This window comes from Nicotiana tomentosiformis, chromosome 2 (assembly GCF_000390325.3).
Source record: "Nicotiana tomentosiformis chromosome 2, ASM39032v3, whole genome shotgun sequence".
Classification (NCBI taxonomy): Eukaryota; Viridiplantae; Streptophyta; class Magnoliopsida; order Solanales; family Solanaceae; genus Nicotiana; species Nicotiana tomentosiformis.
Window position 1 is genome coordinate 48,380,471 of NC_090813.1, and position 23,518 is coordinate 48,403,988.

The 23,518-nt window shown below is 41.0% G+C and overlaps 1 pseudogene; it reads left to right on the top strand.

Moving 5' to 3' along the window:
* The first annotated feature begins 9,221 nt into the window (after positions 1-9,221).
* LOC104095926 (serine/arginine-rich splicing factor SR45a-like) lies at positions 9,222-12,609 on the top strand (annotated as a pseudogene).
* The last annotated feature ends 10,909 nt before the right edge of the window (positions 12,610-23,518 follow it).

Sequence of the window (23,518 nt, forward strand, 5' to 3'; positions counted from 1 at the left end):
GTCTTGTAATAACAGTCTCACTACAACATTGTATGTACTCTATAAGAAAGTGGCACCTATCGTGGCTAATGAACGAGAAGAAGAAGAAAAAAAATCAAAAGTTGATATTTGAGATCATATGAGTTACAGGAAATTCCAGTAATTATGGGCAATAAGATAAGCCATGTATTCATGCAACAATTGGAAGAACGATCAGGAAAAGTAATTGCTTATGTTTAAAGGCAACTGAGAAGGCACAAATGGAAATCTATAGTGATAGCAAGTTAAAGGAAGGTTGCGAGTAGTATAAATAGATATGTGTAGATCGCAAGCTAAAGTATGGTAGAGTGACAAGGTTTTTGGTAGATGGGAGTAAGGATAAGAAAAGATAAGTGAGAAGGTGACAAGAATAGGTAAGGCCTCAGGATTAAGCCTATCAAAATAAGAGAGTTGATGGTTTCTGTAAGTTATAGAAAGCTCAGTATAACTTGAATTGACTCAGAGGAGTCTAAGACTAGGAGTAATTAGAAGATATGAAATGCTTCCCTGGTAATAGAATAAGGGTGTAATGGTGATAGATAAGAGGATGACGTTTAGACCTTTGATTGAGTAACAAATTTAAGAAAAGGGATTTTATGATTTTCACGGGAATAGAACCCATATGATGAATCACGTTGGGATGCTATGAAATACGGTTATTGAAGTATAGTATCATCCCTAGGAGGATCAAGCAAATCACTTCAAATTTTCCCCGATGAGACGTGAGCCTTAGTGACAATATATTATGTAAGAAGTTTCAAGTTATCAGTGTTAGATTATGGATCAACATTAAGGTGAATCAACAATGGATGGATAAAAGTTACAAAGTATGAGATGAGATTAGGCCGTCATTCTTAAGATGAACAGTATTGAGGAAGAACTAAAGGACTTAGATTTATACATATAGGATAAGCAGTAGGAGAGTAACCTGGAGTTGGGTAGCAGACCTAGGTAGTAATAAACCTAAGTAAGTGTTATGGTATAGCATGACCTACCTAGTTGTAGTAAAGCCATAAGAACAGATAACCCAGGCTAGGAAACAAAATATAGTAATAGTGGTACATTCAACAAAGTACCGAGCGAAGAACTTCAGTATACCTATAGATGCCCAGAGGGACAGCTTGTCTTAGTCCTGTATATGTTCACAAAGTGAGGCCTAGAGATTGGCTAAAAGCTAGAGGAAAATGAGAGAAGAGTCACATAGGCACACATACAAGGACAAAGTCATGCACACTGCATGATAGAAGGTAGCAATAGTTACGAGATTGGAAGAATTCTGACCACGAGTCATGGCGTGAGGAAGAGGCCTAAAGGGGGGAATGCCCTGGCCTTTATATTTATTCATAGAACAGTTGCCTAGATGACAAATGACAATATTAAAGTTTTCATAAGAGCCATAAGTCATGAGAATGATAAGCGCATCAGTCAACATTCGAGGACGAATGTTCCAAAGGGGGGGAATGTTGTTACACCCCATAATTTTGTACGTGAAACTACATCATAAGTCAATTGATGTAAGCTTGAAAATGAGATCCTCTTTGAAAGTATATAAAGTGATTTAATGATGTTACGTCCCATTTTTGCAAGCCTTTAAGAGTTATTATTCGGGGAAAAATGTTTCTAAGGGGACATGTTGTTACACCTCGTACTTCATACGTTACTGTCATTATAGAATTATCTTATGTAAGCTCAAAAAGGACGAAATTCTTCTATAAGGATAAGAAAGGTTTATCGAAGTCTTAAGTAAGTTGAGATGGATATGAGACTTATTAATCATGATTTAAATGAGTTTAAAATCATGATATGACTATATATGATGTTTGGATATGATATATAAAGTTTGGGAAAAGTTGGATGTAAGTTACGGAAATATTGAGCTAAGATTTGCTTTGTAATGAGCCATTTTGAGAAATTAATTCGTAAGCTTTATGATGTCATTTTAGGATATATATATCATACCAAAATTAAGGTATTTGAACCTAGTTTCCAATGGGATAAACCATTTATTCATACGATATTGGGGTAGAGAAATATGAATTTTAAAGTAGGGTCGCCAAGTCATGTCGCCGCACTTCGAAGAAACTGGCAGGTTTATAGGCCATATTGCGAGGCAGTTTTCTCCCAATATATTGAGAGTTATAGGTAGATCTTTATATGTAATTAAGTATCCATGTGTCTAGTTTCTAACGCTGCAAACCGTTCATCAATACAACATCGGTGTAGAGAGATATTTGTGTTTTCGCGAGACTGCGCAGGAGGCCCCTATGAGACCCACTTGGTCGGGGCCCTAGTTTCACTTATTCTTATCTCATTTTTGGGATGATATTTGCTCATTTTTCGTTCTCCTTCCAGACTCACACTCTCCAAACCCTCCCAAACAGCTCCCCAAAGGCTCCAAACAAATTCCAAAGGAATACACCATAATCAAACATCAAAAGTTAGCCTAAGTGAAGAAGAGAGTCTCTATGGTATTGTGATGTGATTAAGGGTGGTTGTAAGATAAGGGAAGCTTTGGTTTGAGTTTTTACAGATTTTTTAAGGTATGTATAACACCCTATTTCTTGGGATTAATCTTATCTATGTGTTGGTTAAGTTATTGGATGAAGATTACAAGATAACACTTGAAAGGGGAAGAGTTGTTGTTATCTTTTGTTGGGTTGTTTTAAGGCTATATATATATATATGTTGTTATGGATGAAATTTTAAGTTGTATATACTGCCTAAGGGATGTAAATCATGTTCTTGGTTGTGCTTAAGGTTAATCATGTGTTGTTTGAATTGTTTGAGTCAAAATCTTCAAGATAGTAATTGACATGGCATAAGGAATCGTTATCTTTTTTTTGTGGGCTGTATTGAGGCTATATATATGGTTGGTTGTGGCTGGAAATTGTTATAAATAGTTTGATTATATTGTGGCTGTTATTGTTAAGCTTATCTATGTGCTAATTCAGTGGATTGAAGAAGATAACATGAAAAACAAGAGGTTGACGATAAAGGTTAAGGTGCTAGGCGTGTGGACTATTTTTGAAGATTATTCTTATGATGTTTTGAGATGAAAATGATATAGTAAGAATAAGTATGATGTTATACAAGTTGTAGGCAGATTCATGGAAAAGGAATTTGATTAAATTATATTTTGTTAATTGTAAATCGAGCTTGCCGCTCAAAATGGTTGTTAAAGTAATCAGAGAGTTTATTGTGAATTATATTGTTGTTGTTTGGGCAGTTTGGTGACTTTTATTAACTTGTGGGATGTAGTAAAAATAGGAGAGGTGCTGTCCATTTTTTAGTAGAATATTGGTTTTGAAATATGAGAGTTACAATGCTTATATGATGACTACGAAGTCGGGTTACTCATTGTAGACGTAAGAAGATCATATTGAGCTTGGTTGACGATTGGAGAGAAGATTATAAAGGTATGTTAAGGCTAAACCTTTCCTTCATTTTGGCATGATCTCGTAACTACATATGTTTGATAACGAGACATATAGAGAAGTTCGTATTCATGAATTTATTAACATTATCCTAGTCTCAAAAGTTACAGTATTCTCCATTATCGGGACTTTTTATTCAGTTAATTATCGTTACAGTATATATATATATATATATATATATATATATATATATATATATATATATATATATATATATATATTATATATATATGTATACAACATTAAAATATTTTCATCACCATCGAGCTATAATCGATGGGTAGACCCCTATTGGGCAACCTCTGATCAGATGGTAAGTTATATACCGAGCCTACTTGAGCGAGCCTACTAAGGCAGAGCAGTTACACATACCGAGCCTTATAGGGACGGACATCTATTTTACTTACTATATTGAGAGAGATGAGTCAGTATCAGTAGGTAAGCATATCTTCAAATTATATTTGACTCCCAGGTACTTTCAGTTATTATATTATCAGTTCAGTTTCAGATTTTAGTTATCTTGTTGCCTTATATACTTAGTACATTATTTCGTACTGACGTCCCTTTTGCTGGGGACGCTGCCTTTCATGCCTGCAGGTACTAATAGATAACTGGATAGACCTTCCCAGTAGACAAAGTCAAACATCAGCTTGGTTGGTAAGCTCCACTTCCTCGGAGTTACCAGGTCAATACCTTGGAGTCCATTTTATATGTACAAGTTTGATGAGTAGGTCGAGGCCCTGTCCCGACTATGATACAATTCAGTTATTCCTAGAGGCTTGTTGACGATGTCATGTACACTTTTTATATCAATATTGTGGCTTTACTAGCCCTATGTGGATGTTTAGTTTGTTATTGCTGGTTGTAGACATTATTTTTAAATGATTCAAAATATGGCCTCATTGGCCTAAGTTGAGGGTTACCCTCTATAGTTCACAGTTACAGAGTGGCACGCTCGGGCTGAGTATGGCACCGGGTGCTGGCCATGCCTCTTCAGGTTTGGGGCGTGACAAAACACGACCGATACACGCGGTCAACAATAATAGATTCACCCATGGGTGTAGATACATAAACAGAAAAACTCAAAAAGAATCACGAGATATGCCCAAATAAGGGGCAAAATAAGATGACACATAAGAATAAGTGGAGCCTGGATCAAATAAGACTGATGCATCCCTATGACATACCTGACCAATACCTGTGATAACATCATCAGATGCAACTGCCTCCGTCCTAGCATGAAGGGCATAATATCTAGCCTGGCCTCCCCCTCTAGGGCGACCTCTACCTGTCCGACCTCCACCTCTAGTTGGCGGTGCAGGTGGAGTGACAACTAGTGCAGTAACCATGGCCTGAGAAGCCTGAGGGCCCTGTAGGTGGGGCCTGAGAGATCTGTGGAGGCGCACCCCTCCTAAGTCTGGGGCAATCCCTCACCATATGACGAGTGTCACCACACTCAAAACAAGCTATCGGAGGACGTGGCTGCTGTGACTGGCTCGGGCCTGATTGACTGGACTGACCACTGGAAGCACCCCGTACAGGAGGTACACCAGACACTAGCGGTGCATAATATAGATCTTGGGGCCTAGGAGTGGCCGGAGTACCGCTGGCGGTCGGAAGTGTTGAATGAATAGGGCGACTCCCATAACCCCTACCCTGATGAGCTGCAGTTGGGGCACGGGGACTGCTATACATGCCAGAATCTCGAGGTCTCTTAGCTTCTCTCTCTTCTCTCTCCCGGATCTGTATACCTTCCAATATACTAGCAATTGACACCACCTTCTCGTATGTGATATCCATCTCGAGCTCTTGGTCCATACTGAATCTGATACTAGGGTGGATCCCCTCAATAAATCAAAGAACCCGCTCTCGAACAGTAGCAACCAAGGCTGGTGCATGCCTATCCAAATCACTGAATTAGACCGCATACTCTGAAACGATCATAGAACCCTGGCGCAACTACTCAAACTCTGCACGTCATGTATCTCTAAGGCTCTGAGGAACATATTCCCTCAAGAACATATCTGAAAACTGAGTCCGAGTGAGTGAAGATGCCTCAACCGGACTATCCAACTCATATGCCCACCACCACTGGTAGGCCGCTCCTCTAAGCTGAAATGCCGTGAAAGAAACCCCACTAGAATCCACAATACCCATAGTATGGAGGATGCTGTGATATTCCTCAAGAAAACCCTGAGCATCTTTTGAAGCCAAACCGCTGAAAGCGGGAGGGTGGTACTTCTTGTACCTCTTGAGCCTGAGTTGTTCCCCCTTCGAAACTACTGCCCTAACCTCAGGCCGAATTGGGACAACTAGCTGTATTGGTATAACCTCTGGGGCATGGTCAACCTGGGCCCGTAGCTCTAGGTACGGGCAATGGAGTCTGTGCTCCTCCCCCAGCCTGAGATGTGGCAGGACTCAACCCTGCTTAAGCTGGTGTGCCAAACATGCTCAAAACCTGGGCAAGAGTCTCCTGAAGTGCAGGGGTAGTAACATGTGTCTTAGGTGCCTGCTCTTCAACTGGAGCTACTGGTGGCGCTGATACAGCAGCTCGTGTAGGTGCTCTGGCTGCACTACGTGGTCTTCCTCGGCCTCTGCCCTGGCCCCGACCTCTTGCGGCTCCAACATGGGGCGTGGGTGTCTGATCATCGGACCCAGTTGTACGTGTCCTCACCATCTGTGAGAGAATAGAAAGGCAAGAGTTTAGAATTTCGAAGTCAACAAATGCGCATGATAAGGAATCAAAGAAGTGAACATTTTCCTAACAGTTCCATAGCCTCCCAAAGATAAGTACAGAGTCTAAAGAGAAATCAGGAAGACAATATAATAAAGATAGAGGGGGACTCCGAGGTCTGCGGACGCTGGCAGATGTACCTTGAAGTCTCCGTGTATAGCTAGTTCACTGATACCTGGTCTAATAGGAAGTACCTGGATCTACACACAAAGATGTGCAGAAGCGTAGTATGAGTACACCACAGCGGTACCCAGTAAGTGCCAAGCCTAACCTCGGTAGAGTAGTGACGAGGTCAGGTCAGGCCCTACTGGAAATAATAATAAATAAGGCAAAAATTTATAATAGGGTAATGGAGTGACTGGGAAATAAACGAAATTTACAGAAAGATAACAACACAACAATTAGAGGTAAACAACAGGGGCGCTCCCAAGGTACCGCCTCGTAGTCCCAAAAGTAAATCTGCAGTACAGGAGGATCTCCCGAGGAACCGCCTCGTAGTCCCAAAAGTAAATATGCAGTACAGGGGGATCTCCTGAGGAATCGCCTCGTAGTCCCAAAAGTAAATATGTAGTACATGGGGATCTCCCGAGGAACCGCCTCGTAGTCCCGAAGTAAATCTGCAACATATATCCGAAGGAAACATCGAATATTTAAATCAAATCAAGGAAGCAGGTAATTCAGCTAAGCATGTTGCACATATGGCAAGTAAGAGTTAAGGCACGTAGACATGTGATACTAGGCTAAACATGATCACTACATATACTAAAGCAACTCAATTAAAGAATTTAAGAGAAGACTACTTAACAAGAACCAATATTTCAAAATTTAGCCCGTGTACGCACTCGTCACCTCGCGTACACGGCGCTCACATATCACAAAATGTTACAACAATATCAAATCCTAAGGAGATTTTCCCCACACAGGGTTAGACAAGCCATTTACCTCAAGCCAAACTCAATCAGTCAATCAGAATGCCTTTCCCTCAATTTTACGACTCCGATCGGCTCGAATCTAGTCATAATTAATTCGATTCAGTCAACACAAATTATAGGAATTAATTCTATATGAAAATACAGATTTTTCAAAAAAGAAATCGAAATTTAACGCAAACATTGCCCGTGGGGCCCACATCTCAGAAACTGACAAAAGTTACAAAATATGAACGCCCATTCAACCACGAGTCCAACCATATAAAGTTTACCAAATTTCGACATCATCTCGACCCTCAAATATTCAATTTAAACCAAGAGGGTTTTCTAAATCTTCCAACTTAATTCACCAATTAAATATTAAAAACAACTATGGATTCGGGTAATTTGACCAAAATTGAGTTAAGAACACTTACCCCCGTTATTGTTCTTGAAAATCTCCCGAAAATCGCCTCTTCTCGAGCTCCAAATCGTTAAAAATGGAAAAATTTCAGAACTTAAGCATTCTTTCCAGACCTTTCTTCTTCGCGAACGCGACTTGTCCCTCGCGTTCGCGAAGAACAATTTTGTGCCGCCTAATTTTTCTTCTCCACGAACGCGATGCTTAAGCGGGTTGCTCAATTGCGAACGCGTCCTCTCCATCACGAACGTGAAGACCAATTTCCCCCAGACCGACTTTCACTTTCGCGAACGCGTGCCCTCAGTCACGAACGAGAAGCACAAAATGGGCCAGTCCAAATTTCTCCTTCGTGAACGCGTGAGTCCCTTTGCGTTCGCGAAGAACAACATCAGTACGAGCAACCCAGCAGCAGCAACCCAGCCAAACTTGGTCCGAAACCACCCTGAAACACACCCGAGGCCCCCGAGACCTCAACCAAATATACCAACATGTCCCAAAATATCGTACGAACTTAGTCGAAACCTCAAATCACATTAAATAACGCTAAAAACACGAATCATACATCAATTCTAGTATAATAAAACTAACAAATTCCAACTTCTACATTCGATGCCGAAACCTATCAAATCAAGTCCGATTGACCTCAAATTTTGCACACAGGTCATAAATGACATAACAGACCTATTCAAAATTTTAGAATCAGATTCTGACCCCGATATCAAAAAGTCAACTCCCCGGTCAAACTTTCAAGCTTAAATTTCTATTTTAGCCATTTCAAGCCTAATTTAACTACGGACTTCCAAATAATTTTCCGGACACGCTTCTAAATTCAAAAGCACCATACGGAGCTATTGAAATCATCAAAACTCTATTACGGGGTCGTTTACACATAAGTCAACATCCGGTCAATAACTTTCAACTTAAGTTTTTCATCCTTGAGATTAAGTGTCTCAATTCATTCCGAAACTTCACCGGATCCGAACTGACCACCCCGACAAGTCACATAACAACTATAAAGTATAAAATGAGTAGTAAATGGGGGAACGAGGCGGTAATACTCAAAACGACTGAGCGGGTCGTTACAATTTGAATTTAAACTCCATTGACAACCATTAACAAACTTCAAAACTTTTAATTCGAAAATTGGGTTCGATTCAATCGATATTTGTTTGGATTGAGTGTTGTTGCAAATGATTGGGAATACTATTTGAATTTTATATCTCAATTTTGAGAGAATTTGGTGAAGATTCGAGGTGGTCGAATTTCATATTGAACCTCGAAAAAGAAGACATAAACAAATTGTATATATTTTGTATGTCGAGTGTAGAACAGTATACAAAATATCTACAACTTACATAATTGTATACAACTTGTATGTAAAATGTATGTAAATTGTTGTTTTTAATCGGATTTTATGTAAAAAAATGTGTATTTAAGTTGTAGATAAGTTGTTGATAAATTGTAGAATGTGACCGAATTTGTATATATTTTGTAAAAAACTTTAGTTACCTTTTGTAAATATGAAAACTTAGACAAACCGGGTAAATAAGTTTAAAATCTCGTATATATACGAAAAAGTCCCCTTTGTAAAAGGCCATTTTAACTAATAATTCAGCCATGGTGTAATGGTGTTATTCAAAACCCGAGGGTGTAAATGTAATTTAATGCCTCCACTTACAATTTTCGTTAATTATGACAGGTTTGAAGTTTGAACTCTAAATATAATTAGCGCATCGTTCTCCTCCATTTTGGCGATTTAGGGTTCGGTTCTTTCTCCTGAAATGGCAAGCTCTCTTTCTCTCTTTCATCTCCCAGTATCATTCTACTGCGAACATATGTGTTATATGAATTGCATCATTCAGTAACTCTTTTTGTAATTCCTAATTAATTGTGGAAACAACAAATTTATGATCTTTATGATTCCTTGCAGGCTGATTCTCCTCGCAAAAGGTACAAATCTTTTTCTCTAGCTAAGGTCCATATCTGTCTTATTTTTTTGCTTTATATTCGTTGAAGCGCCTTGCTCCCCCTCCGTGTTAACGTTCGTTAATTGCAATTTTTTTTGCGTTAGGGTTTTTCATCTGTCTTTTCTGATTATTTTTTCTTTTTTGTTTGTTGTCCTTGTGAAGGGTGAATACATGACTAATTTTAGAGGCTCTCGTATGTGTATATATGACTAATTTGTCTTGTCTCAAGTTGACAAACTTTTAGCTGGTTAAGGCAAATTATCTATTAATTTAAGCATATGTAGCTCATTTTTTCTGTGTTAATGAGCTACATAGACAAATTTTAAAAAAAATAGGCAAGCATATGTAGCTCCCCCCCCCCCCCCCCCCCCGATTATCAAATTAAAAAACAACAACAATGTGATCATTTATCAGGGATTAGTGGTAGCAAGTCATTCATCCTATACATTTCTTTTGCAATGGAAAATAAGGTTCAACTTCAAGCAAAAATTTCCAGGGATCATACGAATGAAGTGTCTCACTATATGGTCTTCATAGGTCCTCAGACATATTGAATAAAATGATTTTCGGCTAGGTCTTTCTTGAGTTTTGTGTGTGATCACGATAGAAAGTCAATCTATGGATCAATCGTTACGAATAATTTTTCGACGATCTTTATAAGTATAATTGCTAAGCATGTTTCCGGAGACATATATTCACAGTCTTAGTAATGCATCTTTATTATCTTTTTTGTACACAAGTAAAATCTCCAATGCATTTTCTTTTAAGGCATCAACTTTAGTTGTATTAATTTTCATGGAAGTTTTATGAGCTACATATGCTTGCAAAAGATGCCATCGTTACTCAAGGAACCATCTTAAAGACACATGTCGTTGTTGTCAATTTTTTTTGAGGGTTCAACTGATTAGGACTGAACTGGCTCGATGTTGTATTTTCTGGAATCCCCAGGTATTCCCGCTCTCCTTCTCCTTGGGAAGAAAAGTCAAGATCTCTCTCTCGCTCTCGATCAAGGTCTAGATCCCGATCCAGATCATGGCCAAGGCCAAGGCCAAGAGGAAGATCCAGGTCCAGAAGTCAAGGAAGGTTGAGTGGATTTTTAGCTTTACTCCACCTTCTTTATGTTAACAGCTTCTTTTGGGTTACTCTGATTTTCTCCTCCATGAGTTATTTAGGGCTGAAGTTTCTAATCCTGGAAACACACTCTATGTGACTGGATTATCTACAAGGGTCACTGAAAGGGACCTTGAGGAGCATTTCTCAAAGGAAGGAAAGGTTGGTTTTTGGTTTACATATTAGCAAGCTGTTTTCTGATTCTTCTGGTTCTGTTTCTGCCATGTTTCTGTGCTCATACCAAGGTTTTCTCTCTTTCAACATCATCTGTATTGTATCTACTCTTTATAATGAAAGTTTTTTCATTTATGATGATAATCTCAGCAACAACCAGTTTTTTTTTTGAGTTTATTGTATGAGCAAAGTCTTGTCAATGCATTTGTTGAGACATTGATGTGTTATGGCATTTTGGCTGGAATCATTTCTCATTGTTCATACTTTTAAGACTTGCTGTTGAAGTTTCTCTTTTACTTTCTGTTGACTAGGTGAAGTCAGTTTTTCTGGTTGTGGAGCCCCGTTCTCGTATCTCTCGTGGTTTTGCTTTTATAACAATGGATAGTCTTGAGGATGCTAATCGCTGCATTAAGAACCTTAACCAGTCTGTCCTTGAAGGCCGGTACATAACAGTGGAGAAGGTGAGCTACTTCTACCTTGATTGGTGAACCATGTTCTGTTGGGTTGCTTATCTGTTTTCTTGACTTGGAGGTTTTCTGGCTATATTCAGAAGACATTACCTCAGCTGTGTTGGCAGCAATCAAAGATGATCAGTTCTTCCCTTGCAACATTATATTCACTCAGCTTGATCAATGGCCTGCTAAAACAGCTTTTCACATGCATCTCATCAGCTAAACATAGCAACTATATTGCCCAACAACTATACAACCTCAGCAAATACTTTCAACTCAACTAATCAACGGTCATTATCAACTTTACTGTACGACTAGCGTGATATTATATTTCTTAGTATTCTTCATCAAAGATATAACATTTCTCAGTAATGGACATTGTTATGTGCTTCTGCCGCCTTCCTCGCCATTATCTCCAGATATGGAGAGGTACTTAGAAGACTTTGATTTTTGTTGCCAGATTAGTTGAATGTAATGTTCTGCAATTACAGGGAGCACATTTCCTATTCTTGTTTGTTCTGGATGTAGACATCATATCAGATTTTAGAGAATAAGACGATATATCTGTTTTTCAGTCTTGAAGAAAATGCCGATGATTCGGAAATGTTATATTTCTTCCATTACAAGGAGTACATTATCTAGAATACAGTATTCGGTTAAGATAACCCATTTGTTCCTGTATGTCAACAAGTTCAGATTTTACATAATGAGATAATATATTTATTTTCCAGTCTCGTAGAAAACGCCCAAGGACTCCAACACCTGGTCATTATCTTGGACTTGAGAGCACACGGGGTGATGGTAAGCTTCTGATGCTATTTAAGTTCGTATTCTTTCTGGCTAAATTATGGAATCTCTGAAGTTTTCATTGCTTTGGCCGAAGGTTATCGTGGTGATCGTGGTAGGTATCGCGGCCGTGATGACTATGGGTATCGAAGACCTCCAAGGCGCTCGCCATATAGAGGTGTACGAGGTTATTCTCCTAGGCGCTCTCCATATGCTGGAAGGTCAAGACGTATGCGATCCCGGTCACATTCTCCTTATGAGAGGAACTATCATCGTGGTTCTAGATAGGGGTTTCACAAGGCATATCTGGTCAACTCTTTGGCGATGAAAACTGCTTGTAAGGATCTATAAGTTTGATGTGGACTAGAATTGAGGGTGTAAGGTGTTACAGTAGCAGTGAATGAATGTTGTACTTGTATGTGTGATGTGCCTGTCACCTATCCCTATCATTAGCTTATACCTTGAATGTCGATAAAGCTGTAATCTTTCTGAAGCTTTAAGTGCATTATGACATTCCTGGTATTGATGTATCTACTCTCCTTCGTTACATGTCATTTTGTTGTTGGCGTGGACTTAGCGGTGGTTTAAGAAATCTGTTGGTTCAATTTCTTTGGCTCAGTGACTTTCTGACTTGTGGTTTGGCTTGTCACGGTTATCGCCCCCTGTACCTACGGACAACAGAGATTTGATTCCTCCCCCCCCCCCCCCCCCCCCCCCAAATAAGATAACAGGGTGAAATTAATTATCTCGTTACTCAATTACTTGTAGTTATGATCGTTCTGCTTGAACATTTCTCATTATATTTATCGTCTTTTAACAAAATGTCTATGGTTTTGGCGTCGTTGAGGTGGGTTGCCAAGATTCTTTTCTGTGGCATGTACGGGTGGTTGGAGGTTGGAGTATAAGCGGGATTATCAATCTCTGTGTGTATGCAATTTTACCCCTGAGCTTGCGACTTGGATTACTACTTAATGGGAGTTGGGGTTGGACGAACACTGCAATGAGAAATTGTGCAAAAAGCTATCTAAATTGTACTGTAAAGATATGTGTATTGCATCTGAAAACACGTGTAATCCACTAACTTTATAGGATAACTCAGAATGTCCTTATTGCCCTTACAAGTGTTGATCTAGCAATTTCTATGTAGGGGTATATTTATTATTTGCTCAAACCACATCAGCTTCATCTTCCCCGAGCAGTCATCTACTAACAAAAAAATTCATTTCTCCAAACAGCTATCACTGCTCTCTTCTCCTTCCATTCTCTAACCTTGGCTGCTTCCTCTGTTCCTCTCAAGCTCTTTTTCTTCATTTATTCACCTGTATGAATTCTTATTTTGGGCATTTTCCTTTTTCTCTGTGTGTCTTTTGCTTTCTGGTTTATCTATTTTAAAGTTTTCTGATTTATATTGTCACTTTGATTTATTCAGAACCTCTGTTTGTTTTTCTTTGATTTTTGTATGTTTCTTTCCTCGAGTCGATGAGATGAGGGTTTTAGAAGGAGCAATTGTTGTCAGATTCCATTTTCTTGGTACTTCTGCTTCTTCTTTTAGCTGCTTCTGTACATGCAAGTGCTCATTTGTGACTAGTTATGGTGCCAACATGGAGACTTCATTCTTTGAATACCCATAAAGAAGTTTGGATTTAAATATTGATATTATGAAAAATCAGATAACTTTGGTATATGTTTGTGAATACAGTCAAATCCGAGTTTGCCCCTTCGTGTAATTAGTCGAGATTGAAACGTGATAAACCGATGATCGTCATTGTAATATCGAGATAAGAAGTAAAGCCAGGTTATCGAGCTCAAGATTCAGGGACCGATCAATATCTAGCTCGAGTCAATATCGAGCTATGATATGAAGTAGTGTTATCGAGCTCAAGAGCCAGAGACCGATCAATACCGAGCTCGAGTCAATATCGAGCTCGAGATCGACCAATACCAAGACCGACCAAGATCGAGCTAAGAGACAAAGAGCCGTTGTAGCCGCACTAAGGGAGAGAATCTCGGCGGGAATTAAGGAAAAGATAATTAACTAATCTATCATGAAATTCCCACTATGTATTTTTATTATATCCAAAGTAGGATTTTTCTACTATATTAAGCGTGGGTATCATTTCTGTAAGGGGGAGAAAAATATCGAGAGAAGCATACATTGATACACTCTCATATTCAGAAATTATTGAGATTTACACACATATAGTAAAGATTATCCTTTTATGGGCTTGGTATATTGGTTCATCTTGTTCATATAAATATCATTCCCCACTTAATTTCGGTTGGTATTAATTCCTTTATACAGTCAGTATTCGATATATTTCAACTTACTTTTCCAATTTGTATCAAGTTATACCACATGTCCTTAGAACTACGTATAAATTTAACTCTATCCGTTTTTCGGGTAAACAGTTTGGCGCCAACCGTGGGGCTAAGGATAACAGTGGTTATTTGGTACGAATCTCTACAAAACACACTATTTTACACTTGCTCTTGGAAGTATCTTTGATTACAGGTTAAAAACGACGAACTCTCAATTAATGGCCCTACTTATCGACAACGAAGCTGGCCTTCAAGATCAGAATAACAACCTGAAGACCGGGGATGAAAGGCCACCAGTCGATCCCGTTAGAGCTCGGGCCATAGATCTAATTGACGATAATTCGCATGTGGCCATCGAGGTGAACCAGCATTCCGACCCCGAAAACAGCATTCATGGTGAAACTCGATCTGCATTTTAAAATACCCAAAATGTTGGAGAAGACGGGATCAACCTGCGTACGATTTTCGAAATGTTGCAAGCTCAGCAGGTAGCGATAACTCAGTTGCATAGCCAAACCCAGGCACCGAGCAGGGCCGAGCCCGGTCCACCCCGAGAAGTCACCCACGAAACGAGGCCAGCTGTTGTAAGATCAAATGAACAAAAATCGGGGACTAATCCCGAAATTATTAATGTGTTAGAGGAATTGACAAAACGAATTGAGTCAGGAGAAAAGAGGATTGAAGCAAACGACAAGAAAGTAGAAATTTATAACTCCAGGATTGATCAGATCCCTGGGGCACCACCGATATGGAAGGGCTTGGATTCCAAACAATTCGTACAAAAGCCTTTCCCCCCCTAGCGCGGCTCCTAAACCGATCCCAAAGAAGTTTCGCATGCCCGAAATTCCTAAATATAATGGAACGACCGACCCCAACAAACATGTCACCTTTTACATATGTGCCATTAAAGGGAACGATCTAGAAGACGACGAGATCGAATCCGTATTACTTAAGAAGTTCGGGGAAACCCTGTCAAAGGGGGCAGTGATATGGTATCATAATTTACCGTCTAACTCTATCGATTCTTTCGTAAAAGCACACGCCGGAGCCATAAAGGTCGAGACCAGGAAGTCGGACCCTTTCAAGGTAAGGCAAAAGGACAACGAGATGCTAAGAGAGTTCGTATCTCGTTTTCAAACGGAACGGATGGATCTACCACCGGACACTAACGATTGGGCTGTACAAGCTTTAACACAAGGACTAAACGAGCGGAGCTCGATGGCTTCATGACAGTTGAAGCAGAATTTGACCGAATACCCGGTTGTTACTTGGGCCGATGTACACAATCGATATCAATCGAAGATCAAAGTTGAAGATGACCAGTTGGGGTCTAGGTCCGTTATTAAAAGGGACATCGACCGAGAACCAAGGTCAAACAAGGATCGATATCAGCCGTATAACGGAGATCGTAGGGGTAGTGAACCTACACGCAACTCCGTACGAGGCGAAAGGAGAAGTGATCGAGGCCAAGGGTCTCGGGGGCTGATGAACAGAAATTGGTTCGACAGGCATACCGGACCTAAGGAAGCACCACGATTATCAGAATATAACTTCAACATCGATGCATCCGCCATCGTGTCGGCTATCGGACGCATCAAAGATACTAAGTGGCCTCGACCTCTACAGTCTGATCCAGCCCAGAGAAATCCCAATCAAATGTGCAAGTATCATGGCACCCATGGCCACAAAACCAAAGACTGCAGGCAATTGAGAGAGAAGGTAGCCCGGTTATTCAATGAAGGGCACCTTCGAGAATGTTTAAGTGACCAGGCCAAAAACCATTTCAAAAACAGAGATTTCAATAGACAGAACGAACAAGAAGAGCCACAACACATCATCCATATGATCATCGGAGGGATCGATGTCCCCCAGGGGTCGGTGCTTAAACGCACTAAGATGTCTATTGTAAATGAGAAACGATCTCGGACTCAGGATTACATACCTAAAGGAACCATGTCCTTTAGTGACGAAGACGCAGAAGGAATCATGCAACCCCATAACGATGCACTGGTAATATCTGTACTTATGAATAAAACTCATGTTAAGCGTGTGTTAATTGATCCAGGTAGTTCGGCAACATCATTTGATCAAGGGTCGTATAGCAACTCGGTCTACAGGACCAGGTCATGCCCGCTACCTTGGTAATGAACGGTTTCAATATGGCATGTGAAACTACTAAGGGCGAGATAATTTTTCCAGTAAACATAGCTGGGACCATCCAAGAAACGAAGCTCCACATGATCGAGGGCGATATGAGATATAACGCCCTGTTCGGAAGGCCATGGATCCACAATATGAGAGCAGTACCCTCGACCTTTCACCAGGTTCTAAAATTCCCTACATCGGAGGGAATCAAAACGGTCTACGGGGAGCAACCGACCGCAAAAGAAATATTTGTCATCGATGAAGTGATTCCGATATCTTCACTATCATCGACAAAAAGATCAGATTCGAAGGGGGAGCGGGATACCAAATAGCAATCACAAACGTCAGCCTCGACCCAACTAGAGAATCAGAAGACTGACGAGGATGATGGCTATGGGGTCCCTTGATACTTCGTGGTCCCCGATGACTCCGACACTACCCAATCGACGATCGAAGAACTGGAGCAAATCACACTAATCGAACATACGCCCGAGCGAAAGGTATACCTGGGCACGAGGTTAAATCCCCAGCTCAGGGAAAAGCTTATTCAATTTCTTTTAACTAACATGAACTGCTTCGCTTGGTCCCATCTTGACATGACAGGGATCCCACCGGAAATAACCACTTATAGATTGAGCTTGGATCCGAAATTCCACCCGGTAAAGCAAAAAAGAAGGACCCAGTCCGAGATTAAACATGCCTTCATCAAGGAAGAGGTAACCAAACTTCTTAAAATAGGATCTATTCGAGAAATAAAATACCCCGAATGGCTAGCAAATGTGGTGGTAGTCCCTAAAAAGGTAAACAAACTTAGAATGCGTATAGATTATAAAGACCTGAACAAAGCATGCCTTAAGAATTCCTTTCCTTTGCCTAACATTGATCATATGATCGATGCCACGGCCAGCCACGAGACCCTCAGTTTTCTCGATGCCTACTCCAGGTACAACCAGATACAGATGAACCCGGAGGATCAGGAAAAAAACCATGTTTATCACTAAGTACGGTACCTACTGTTATAACGTAATGCCATTCGGTCTAAAAAATACGGATGTAACTTATCAACGCCTAGTAAATCGAATGTTCGAAAAACAAACAAGAAAATCAATGGAAGTTTATATTGATGACATGTTAGTTAAGTCCCTGCGAGTAGAGGACCATCTAAAGAATTTGCAGGAAACTTTCGCCGAACTAAAGAAGTATAATATGAAGCTCAACCCCGAAAATGTGCATTCAGAGTTGGTTTGGGCAAGTTTCTTGGTTTCATGGTATCCAATCGAGGAATCGAGATCAACCCCGATAAAATCAAAGTTATCGAGGATATCACGGTAGTAGATAATGTAAAGGTCGTGCAAAGGTTAACGGGGAGGATAGCCGCCCTGGGACGATTCATTTCGAGATCATCAGATAGGAGCCACCGATTTTTCTCACTGCTTAAGAAGAAAAACAACTTTGCATGGACTCCGGAATGCCAACAGGCTTTGGAAGAACTGAAGAGGTATTTGTCGAGCCCTCCGCTGCTTCATACCCCGAAAGTGGACGAGCAACTTTACCTATACTTAGCCGTCTCGAAGATAGCGGTAAGTGGAGTACTGGTTCGAGAAGAACAAGGTATGCAATTTCCTGTTTATTATGTCAGTCGGACCTTAGGCGAGGCCGAAACTAGATATCCACACTTTAAAAAATTAGCGTTTGCTTTAATAAGCGCCTCTAGGAAGCTAAAACCATATTTCCAATCTCATCTGATACATGTTGTAACAACTTATCCTCTTCGAAATATTTTGTACAAACCCGAGCTTTCGGGTCGATTGGCCAAATGGGCCATAAAAATCAGTGGGTATGATATCGAGTATCGACCCCGAACCGCTATCAAGTCTCAAATCTTGGCAGACTTTGTGGCTGACTTTTCGCCAACCCTCGTGCCCGAGATTGAAAGAGAGCTACTTATAAAATCGGGTACCTCTTCGGGAGTCTGGACCCTTTTTACGGACGGTGCCTCGAACGCGAAGGGGTCCAAATTAGGCATTGTACTAAAATCACACACACGTAATGTAATTAGACAGTCTATCAGAACTACAAAATTGACTAACAATGAGGCCGAGTATGAGGCCATGATTGCAGGTCTCGAACTAGCTAGAATCTTGGGAGCGGAGATCATAGAGGCTAAGTATGATTACCTCCTCGTGGTAAACCAAGTTAACAGGACTTTTGAAGTCTGAGAAAATCAAATGCAAAGGTACTTGGATAAATTACAGGTGACTCTACATCAATTTAAAGAATGGACTTTGCAACATGTACCCCGAGAACAGAACAGTGAGGTCGACGCTCTTGCAAACTTAGGTTCATCGGTCAAGGATGACGAACTCAACTCGGGGACTGTCGTACAACTCATAAAATCGGTGATCAAAGAAGGTCACGCCGAGATAAATTCCACAAGTATAACCTCGGATTGGAGAAACAAATATATATAGTACTTAAAGAACGGGAAGCTTCCATCAGATCCAAAGGAATCGAGAGCTTTGCGCACAAAGGAAGCACGGTTCACCCTATCCGAAGACGGAACGCTATTTAGAAGGACTTTCGATGGACCATTGGCAATATGTTTGGGAATAGGCGATACCGATTACATACTATGGGAAATTCACGAGGGCACTTGTAGAAACCATTCCGATACCGATTTGCTGGTCCACAAAGCGATCAGAGCAGGGTATTATTAAACTGGTATGAGCAAAGATGCGAATGAGTTCGTTCGAAAATGCGACAAATGCCAAAGACATGCGCCCATGATTCATCAACCCGGAGAGCTACTCCACTCGGTCCTATCTCCATGGCCTTTCATGAAATGGGGAATGGACATCGTCGGCTCCCTTCCATTGGCCCTAGGTAAAGCTCAGTTTATTTTGTTTATGACTGATTATTTCTCTAAATGAGTTGAAGCACATGATTTCGAGAAAGTCAGAGAAAAAGAAGTGATAGACTTCATTTGGGACCACATCGTATGTCGATTCGGGATGCCAGCCGAGATTGTATGTGATAATGGAAAATAATTCATTGGCAGCAAAGTAACTAAATTTTTCGAGGATCACAAGATAAAAAGGATCCTAACAACACCGTATCACCCCAGCGGGAATTGACAAGCCGAATCGACCAACAAAACCATCATCCAAAATCTTAAGAAGAGATTGACCGAAGCCAAAGGAAAATGGAGAGAAATACTACCCGAGGTCCTATGGGCATATCGCACAACATTGAAATCCAGTACAGGAGCAACACCATTCTCATTGGTGTATGGCACCGAAGCTCTGATCCCAGTGGAGGTCGGAGAACCTAGCATCAGGTTTCGATATGGAACAAAGGAGTCGAATAACGAAACCATGAACACGAGCCTAGAATTATTGGACCAAAAAAGAGAGGTTGCTCTTGTCCAATTGGCCGCCCAAAAATAATGGATTGAAAGATACTACAATCGAAGAACCAATCTTCGACATTTTAAAATTGGGGACTTGGTGCTAAGAAAAGTCACCCTCAACACCCGAAATCCGAATGAAGGGAAACTATGTCCAAACTGGGAGGGACCATATCTGGTTTTTGAAATCGTCGGAAAAGGTTCCTACAAGCTCGGCGTGATAAACGGAAAACAACTACCAAGCAATTGGAACGTGTCACACGTAAAATGATACTACTTCTAAGGTATGACCCTCCCATGTTCATTTGTATTTCGAAATTAACCCTTGCAGGTGTTTGATCAGAAATATGGATGGATTATTCAACTTGAAGCCTTTAGGTCTGAAAGCACGCGTTGCACTCTTTTTTCCTTGGACCGATTTTATCCCAAATGGGTTATTAGGCGAGGTTTTTAATGAGGCAACCATTGATCGTGCTAACTTAGAACAATTCAACAGTATACGAGACCTCTTTACAATCAACCTCGAATACTGGGGGGCGTTACCCTCGAATATATTAAGTTCGATCCAAGAAAGTTACTTCATGGCAACAGGGTCTCGATAGGAAATATTGTAAGGTCCAAATGGTCAAACGAACCATGCCCATGTAGTTTGCTCAAGCCCTGGCACAAAATATGAACACATGTATAATGACTTATAAAGAGAAATTTCTTCCTTTTCGATATCTCATATCTCGGAAAGATTCTTCTATTTTGTGATATATTATGCAAACAGGCTTAAGGGCCGACCATGACCGGAGTTTGAAAAATTAACCCATAAATCGGGGACTGCCAACCGAAAAATCAATGAGACCAAGCTCCTACATTACTTCGAGTTTGAGCAAACACTCACTCGAACATAAAATCCTAAGGGCTGTTTTCATTTCGAGTTCGAGCAAACACTCACTCGATCATAAAGCCTAAGGGCTACACTTACTTCGAGTTTGAGCAAACACTTACTCAACCATAACAGCCTAAGGGCTCTTTTCATTTCGAGTTCGAGCAAACACTCACTCGATCATTAAGCCTAAGGGCTACTCTTACTTCGAGTTCGAGCAAACACTCACTCGATCATTAAGCCTAAGGGCTACTCTTATTTCGAGTTCGAGCAAATACTTACTCGACCATAAAAGCCTAAGGGCTGTTTTCATTTCGAGTTTGAGCAACCACTCACTCAATCATAAAGCCTAAGGGCTACACTTACTTCGAGTTCGAGCAAACACTCACTCAACCATAACAGCCTAAGGGCTCTTTTCATTTCGAGTTCGAGCAAACACTCGCTCGATCATTAAGCCTAAGGGCTACTCTTACTTCGATTTCGAGCAAACACTCACTCGACCATTAAGCCTGAGGGCTACTCTTATTTCGAGTTCGAGCAGACACTCACTCGACCATAAAAGCCTAAGTGTTGTTTTCATTTCGAGTTCGAGCAAACACTCACTCGATCATAAAGCCTAAGGGCTATACTCGCTTCGAGTTCGAGCAAACACTCACTCGACTATAAAAGCCTAAGGTCTGTTTTCATTTCGAGTTCGAGCAAACACCCACTCGACCATTAAGCCTAAGGGATACTCTTACTCCGAGTTCGAGCAAACACTCACTCGACCATTAAGCCTAAGGGCTACTCTTATTTCGAGTTCGAGCAAACACTCACTCAACCATAAAAACCTAAGGGCTGTTTTCATTTCGAGTTCGAGCAAACACTCACTCGATCATAAAGCCTAAGGGCTACACTTACTTCGAGTTCGAGCAAACACTCACTCGACCATAAAAACCTAAGGGCTGTTTTTATTTCGAGTTCGAGCGAACATTCACTCGATCATAAAGCCTAAGGGCTACACTTACTTCGAGTTCGAGCGAACACTCACTCGACCATTAAGCTTAAGGGCTACTCTTACTTTGAGTTCGAGCAAACTCACTCGACCATTAAGCCTAAGGGCTACTCTTACTTCGAATTCGAGCAAACACTCACTCGATCATAATGCCTAAGAGCTATACTTATTTCGAGTTCGAGAAAACACTCACTCGACCATTAAGCCTAAGGTTTTTTTTTTCACTTCGAATCTGAGAAATCATTCTCACCCATCCACAAAGCCAAAGGACCACATTGATTCAAGTTCGAACTATTACCCCGAACCGGGAACTACGTGTCAAGCTTAAAAAAGGCTAATCTGCCTCAAGTTTGAGCAAACCATTTCATTGGGCATCTATCTATCAAGCCTAAGGGCCACCTTAGTTCGAGTTCGAGCATTCACTCGGGGACTACCTATAAGAAACGGTCGAGTGCAGTACCTACTATCGGTCCTTACTATATCAATCTTGGACCTTCGAATAAATATTCAATGCTAAGGCACTTTCGAACAGGTTTACAAAGGGCAAAAGATTCAGAAGATATGAAAGGAAGAAAGATTTTATATTCATGTCAAAATCATTTACAAAGGGAAGACGACCCGATCAAAATTTCTCTACGGAAGACCGAAACGGTCTTATAACAAACACAAAAAATACTAAAAGGACATAGTCCTCTCCAGGAGCAGCATCTTCACCCTCGAGGCCTCCTTCGCTCTCAGAACTGCTCGTACTCCCGGTATCATCATCATCGGGAAAGGCCAACACTCAGGCTTCGACTTCGAGCTCTTTTGCATTCTTGATCTCGGCTGAAAGATCGAAGCCACGAGCATGGATCTCCTCTAGAGTCTCCCTCTGAGATTGGCATTTAGCATACTCGGCAACCTAATTTGCTCGAACTTGAGCAGCCTCAACAACCTCTTTTGCTCAAACCTGCGCAGCTTCAGCATCGGACCGGTAAACAACCACCATTGCATCAGCATTAACTATGGCTATTTCGGCCTCCGATTCGGCCACTGACAGTTCCGAGGCCAATCTCTCTCGATCAGAAGTCCCTGTGCCCAACTAAGACTGGAACTCCTCGATATCCTTGGCTTGCACCAAGCCTTTCTCTTTCGAGCTTCGGAGTTGGTCCTCGACCGAGGCCAGTTGAGCCCGGGCAGCCTCCTTTTCAGAAGCAAGGTGGTCCATGTTCTTTTTCCACTCCTCGGCCCCCGCTTTCACTGCATCCACCTCGGCGCGAAGCTGCCCAACCATATCAAGATTTTTCTGATCCAGCGGGACCGAACTATTAGCCTTCACGCCTAAATCAGTGTCATTAACTTCAAAGACTCATTTTACCTGCTCGGACAAATTGGTTTGTTCTTTTCGAGTTACTTCTATCTCGGCTCGAAGTCCTCTTGTTTCTCCTTCCCTCTGCTCACTAAGAAGCTTGAAGGTATCTCTCTCCTCAGTAAGCCCTCAAATTTCGGCTTTGAACCGGCTTAGCTCCCCTCGGGATCAGAAAAATGCCTCGTGATAGAGCGCAGAAGCGTACAAAAAATAAAAGGGAGTTTTACAAAAGAAGAAAAATACAAGTTATAAAGTTGACAAAGAGAAAGCGAACTTACCCGATTCAGGGCCTGCTGAGCTTCGTTGAATATACGAGGAATCTCCGCTTTGCCCCAGCCCTTCTTCGAAGCCTCTAAATCACTTGGATCGGTAACATCTTCTACTCCAACAAAATAACCATGGAAAGGATCTTCCTCTCCATGAGCTCC